Genomic DNA, 6,951 nt, shown 5'->3' with positions numbered 1-6,951 from the left:
TGATGCAAAAATACTCAACAAAATATTGGCAAACCGAATCCAAGAATATATCAAAACAATCATCCATCACGACCAAGTAGGATTCATCCCAGGGATGCAAGGATGGTTCAACATACGGAAATCAGTCAATGTAATACACCATATAAACAAACTGAAAGAAAAAAACCACATGATCATCTCCCTAGATGCTGAAAAAGCCTTTGACAAAATCCAACACCCCTTCATGATAAAGGTCTTAGAAAGAATAGGAATACAAGGAACATTTCTAAACATAATAAAAGCAATTTATAGCAAGCCAACAGCAAACATCAAATTAAATGGAGAGAAACTCAAAGCGATACCACTAAATTCAGGAACAAGACAAGGCTGTCCACTCTCCCCATATTTATTCAATATAGTACTAGAAGTTCTAGCTAGAGCAATAAGACAACAAAAGGAGATCAAAGGGATACAAATTGGCAAGGAAGAAGTCAAACTTTCACTATTTGCAGATGATATGATAGTATACATAAGTGACCCCAAAAACTCTACCAGGGAACTTCTACAGCTGATAAACTCCTTCAGTAAAGTGGCAGGATACAAGATCAACTCAAAAAAATCAGTAGCCCTCCTATACACAAATGATAAAAGGGCTGAGAAAGAAGTCAGAGAAACATCACCCTTTACAATAGCCACAAATAATATAAAATACCTTGGGATAACACTAACTAAACAAGTGAAAGACCTTTTTGATAAGAACTTTAAATCTCTAAAGAAAGAAATTGAAGAAGATATCAGAAAATGGAAGGATCTCCCATGCTCATGGATAGGTAGGATTAACATAGTAAAAATGGCAATCTTACCAAAAGCAATCTACAGATTCAATGCAATTCCCATCAAAATCCCAACACAATTCTTCACAGACTTGGAAAGAAAAATACTCAACTTTATATGGAAAAACAAAAGACCCAGGATAGCTAAAAGAATCCTATACGATAAAGCAACCCTTGGAGGCATCACCATCCTGGACCTCAAACTCTACTATAGAGCTATAGTAATAAAAACAGCTTGGTACTGGTATAAAAACCGACATACGGACCAATGGAATCGAATTGAAGACCCTGACATTAATCCATGCACATATGAACACCTGGTTTTTGACAAAGGAGCCGAAACTATACAATGGAACAAAGAAAGTATCTTCAACAAATGGTGCTGGCATAACTGGATATCAATATGTAAAAGATTACAAATAGATCCATATCTGTCACCATGCACAAAACTCAAGTCCAAGTGGATCAAAGACCTAAACATAAATCCAGTTACACTAAACTTAATAGAAAAGAAGATAGGAAGCACTCTTGAACGCATTGGCACTGGAGACCATTTCCTAAATAAAACACCGACAGCACAGACCCTGAGCACAACCATTAATAAATGGGACCTCTCAAAACTGAGAAGCTTTTGCAGGGCAAAAGACACAGTCAATAAGACAAAAAGACAGCCAACAGATTGGGAAAAGATCTTCACCAACCCCACATCTGACAGAGGATTGATCTCCACAATATATAAAGAACTCAAGAAACTAGACATCAAAGCACTGAACAGTCCAATTAAAAAATGGGCTAAAGAGCTAAACAAAGAATTCACAAAACAAGAACTACAAATGGCTGAAAGACATTTAAAGAAATGCTCAACATCCTTAATCATCAGAGAAATGCAAATCAAAACGACTCTGAGATACCACCTTACACCTGTTAGAATGGCTAAGATCAAAAACACCAATGACAACCAATGTTGGAGAGGATGTGGAGCAAAGGGAACACTCCTCCACTGTTGGTGGGAATGTAAACTTGTACAACCACTGTGGAAATCAGTGTGGCAGTTTCTCAGAAAATTAGGAATCGAACTACCTCAAGACCCAGCCATCCCACTTTTGGGCATATACCCAAAGAATGCTGATACATACCATAAAGATACATGCTCAGCTATGTTCATAGCAGCACTATTTGTAATAGCCAGAAACTGGAAACAACCTAGATGCCCATCAACGGAAGAATGGATGAAAAAAATGTGGTACATATACACAATGGAGTACGACTCAGCAGAGAAAAAAAATGAAAGCATGAAATTTGCAGGCAAATGGATGGAACTAGAAAAAATCATCCTGAGTGAGGTAACCCAAACCCAGAAAGACAGTAATGGTATGTACTCACTCATAAGTGGATTCTAGATATAAAATGAACAATCAGACCACAACCCATAGAACCATAGAGGCTATATATATAGCATGGAGGTCCCTAGGACGACTGTGGCATATAATAAATTTCAGTTTTACTCAATTATTGAAAAAAAATAGCCAAATGAATGGAAACACATGAACTATGAACCAAAGGCTGAGGGGCTCCCAGCTGGATCAGGCCCTCTGAATAGGTGAGACAGTTGATTGGCTTGATCAGTTTGGGAGGCATCTAGGCAGTGGGACCTAGTCCTGTGCTCATTGCATGAGTTGGCTGTTTGAAACCAGGAACTTATGCAGGGACACTTGGCTTAGTCTGGGAGGAAGGGACTGGACCTCCCTGGACTGAGTCTACCAAGTTGATCACAGTCCTCGGGGGAGGACTTGTCCTGGAGGAGGTGGGAATGGAGGGTGGGCTGGGGGTAAGGGGAGGTTGTGGGAGGGGGGAGAATAGGGGAACCCATGGCTGATATGTAGAACTGAATGGTATTGTAAAATAAAAAATATATATCACAAAAAAAAACCCAATGGCTAGGCAAAAATAAATAAATAAATAAAAAATAAATCACAAAGTAGCTTTAATTTGCATTTACTTTGTTGAACTTTTTGAAGATTTTTAAAAAGAAATATTCCATGGCTATTTGTATTTCATTTTTTCCGAACTAAACTACCTGTTTAGTTCCATATCCTGTTGTTTTAATTGGGTTATGCTTTCTGGGTGTTTCATTTTTTTATTTATTTGTATATTCTAGACACCCACCTTCTGTCAGATATATAGCTGGTAAAGATTTTTTTTCAGGTTGCCTCTTCATTCCATTGTGGAGAATGATGGCATTTATGCTGGACAGATAGACAGAAGCATTTTAGTTCCTGTAGCACCCTTTATCAAAATGTTTGTAGCAGGAATCTTAGAAGTTCTTATTAATAAAATCAAACCTAAGGCCAGTTATTGGGGTGAATGCTGGAAGATCAGAGAAGCACAACAAGCCACAACCACCTCACCTTGCCAGTTCCTCAGCTGATTCTGTATCCTCAGACTGGAAGCCTCTGAGTCCTCATCCAAATGGATCTCAGCTGAACTGCTGCTCAAAAGCCTGAAGCTTAACCAGCTAAAAGCTTAACCAGCCAAATGCTTCTAGTTTCTGGTCTCCATGCCTTATATATCTGTCTGTTTTTGCCATCACTCCCTGGGATTAAAGGCTCACTTCTTGGGATTAAAGGCGTGTGTCACCATGCCTGGCTGTTTCCAATGTGACCTTGAACTAAGAGATCCAGAGGTACTAAAGCAGATGCTATTGAAACATGTTCAGGAATTCTCTTTTGTGCTTGTAAGTTTAAGTGTATCCCCTACTTTCTTCTCTACCAGATTTAGGGTTTCATGACTCATATTAATGCCCTTGATCCATTGAACTTGCATCATGTACTCAGTGAGAATCAAGGATCTATTTTCATTCTTCTACATGTAACTATCCAGTTTGACCAACAATATTTGTTGATGATGCCATCTTTTCTCCAATGTTTATTATTGACATCTGTCAAAAATCAGGTAACCGTTGGAATGTGGGCATCTGTGTGGGTCCTCAGTTCTACTAAGCTGATTAATGTCTCTGCTTTGGTGGCAGTATCTTGCTCTTTTGTATCACTTCCTATATTTCTGACTATAAATCCAAGCATTTTACCTGATTGCAATTCCTCCATACAAAAAAATTGTAGCAGCAACTTGCATCCAACATTGTATTCCATTCTTTCATTAGGGAAAATTAAGCCATGTTTCTGTAGGGAAAAATCTTCATGAAAGAAAAAAAAATGCTCGCTGTGATGCAGCTCTTAAGGAGGCAGGCACATGAGGAATATCTAGTTGGTTGACTATGTTGCTTTTCTAACCAGTAAGAAAAAAAGGGTTTGAATGAGGAGTTACTGAAATGAAAGTTACAGAATGAAGGTCTGTTACTGATTGGTCCCCTCAGATATCTTCCCATCATTAATGCCTTGTGGCTGAGACTTCCAAATATGATCATCAAATAATTCCTGGAGTTGACCAGCACATACTTATGGTGTTTATCCGGAAGATGGCTTTAGATGCAGTTCATGGAAGCCACGTGTCAGTAAACCCTGCCCAGAAAAATATTTCCAATTATATTATTAAAATAACAAAATGAAAACAAGCTAGTTGGATATACCTTCTAAAAACTAAATCCAGCTTTCAGTTGGGCCTGTAAAATTAAAAGGATTTTCTATACTGCTTTAAAGGGAACAGGTTCTTGCAGAGAATGAAAGATGGAGATTTATTAGATTTTTATTACTTTTTTCCTTTTTACTATTGCATTTCCTCTTAATCTCATTGAAAAATCCATACTCTGTTTGAAAATAAATTTTTATTAGGTTTTAAATCTATACTAATGATCTCCAACATATTTAAAATATTATGGCATCAAGTGTTGGTTCTTTTGTTTGAGGATAAGGAGAAAGGACATGTATTCTTTGTAGCCTTAAGCATATACTACATGGAAATTGGCAAGCAAAGTATGCAAACATATAGAAAGTATGTGCTTCTCCTTATTTTAGAAACTGCAGCTTTCCTAATGCTAGAAAATGTGTTACATAAATAAAAGTGTAAATTGATTAAACATGGATTTTAATACCCACCACCCCAATCTTCTTTGAACACCATCTTCTAATATAGCCCCACAGTGAAGTTGATTAGTACCAGAAAGAAAGCCAAGGACATATAGATGATTAAATAAATACAGAATAAAGGAGGAATGCAAATCCTTTGATATACTTTAGAGGGGGTGTCTAGAAATATAAGAAACAGAATATTTAGTTCTGAGCTAACAAGGCAAAGCGTTGAATTAGATCAATATGGATGTGGGGAAAGGAAAAGAAAAAGAAAAGACCACATGAGAAAAGGATCCTTCAACATCTCTAACAAAATCGACCTTGCACTTATGACAGAATTAGTAAAACAAAGAGAGAGGAGAGGGAGGGGGAAGGGAGAGAGAGAGAGAGAGAGAGAGAGAGAGAGAGAGAGAGAGAGAGAGAGAGACAGACAGACAGACAGACAGACAGAAAGACAGAAAGACAGAGAGAGAGGCAGAAGGAGAGAGAGAATGACTCTCAGGCCATTCTATATGATAGTTACACAGTATTTAATTCTCATAAGCTAAGTAGGACCCCAATTTAAGTTCAAATTACCCTTTTCCTTACGGGCATGTCGATATAACACAAAGAATGTTAACAATATGCAAGTGTTTAAAATCTGAAGAAGGATATGTTTAGTTTTCCTAGTAGTGAGCTAATGGGGAGAACTCTTCTATATAAAAGGCTTTCTGGTTAGGATTTCTATTGCTGTGATAAAACACCATGACCAGAAGACACTTGAAGAGGAAAGAGTTTATTCCATTTTACACCTTGTAGTCCATCATCTGAGGAGCTCAGCTCAATGATTCAAGGAAGGAACCTGGAGCAGGAACTGATGCAGAAGCCATGTAGAGTGCTGCTTTTTGTCTTGCTTCTCTTGGCCTGCTCAGCCAGTTTGTTATATACACCCAGGACCACCAGCCCAGAAGCAGCAAGGCTCCCAGTGAGCTGAGCCTTCCACATCATGAATAACAACAACGGAACAAAATCACTCACCCCAGACTTGCACAGAAGCTATCTGGTGGGGGGATATTTTCTCAATTGTGCCCTCTTCCAAAAAGAATCTAGCTTGTGTCAAATTGACATAAAACTAGCCAGCACAAAGGCCAATATGGGATTAGGAAATTACACTATGGAGTTTCAACAACAACAACAAAAAAGAGAAAGCAAGATTAATTTGATCAGTTCATTTAATTTTTAGGTATGGAAACACAACCAGAGATGTCAGGGCCAACATCCCTTAAGGAGCAACGTCTACTCAAGGATCCAAGTCTTAAAGATCTCAGGATCACTAAGCCCGTTTTAATGGTAGATAACAGAGCTCTAAACTTCTTCCTAGTAAATATGCACTTAGTTATTTCTTCATTAGCGTATCACTGAAGTTCAGAACTCTTTCCCTAGGCACCACAGAAAACATTTGTCAACTGTTTTACCATTTATAAATAAAGCATATCAGATTCAGGCATTGGGCCAAGTCAGGCAAGCATTTGCCAACTGCTCCCTCCTTCATGCAAAGCCAGTGTGTTAAACTGCCAACTGGCCATAGAAATCACCATGTAGCAGTGAAGTGCTGGACATAGGAAAATGGGTATGAAGGAAATGGAGATTTTTAAAAAAGAAGTGATGAACAGAATTTAATCGATAGAAAACTACCAAACTAAGAGAAAATAATTCTTCCCTAAAAATAAATTTGTGTGTTTTTTTTGAAGTTATCATTATATAGATACAATACATGCATTGGCATTTTATCTTTTTTTACATTTAGGGAAATAATTTTGTAAACCCTAAAACTCTAAATGTAAATAAAAGAAAAATTCTTAGTAATGTATTTTTTTAGTGATTTACTATTAGTATAAACAATATGAATACAATTGAAGACAATCAACAAAGAACTTATATTGAGAATGTTTCTTAGTTGTCAGGATAAACACTGAACAAACTCTGCCAGAACCTGACCAGGGGACTTGCTATTCTTCTAAGGATTCCTGCAATCCACACCCTCTGTTGAAACTCCAGCCCCTCCCCCATCTCCGCCATCGCCTGACTCAGTCACCCACCTTCACCTGAATTCTGAGGGCCAATGCAAAGCAGTT

Source organism: Peromyscus maniculatus, chromosome 16 (assembly GCF_049852395.1).
Source record: "Peromyscus maniculatus bairdii isolate BWxNUB_F1_BW_parent chromosome 16, HU_Pman_BW_mat_3.1, whole genome shotgun sequence".
Lineage (NCBI taxonomy): Eukaryota > Metazoa > Chordata > Mammalia > Rodentia > Cricetidae > Peromyscus > Peromyscus maniculatus.
The sequence above is the reverse complement of the archived record's forward strand: the minus strand, read 5'-3'. Positions refer to the sequence as shown.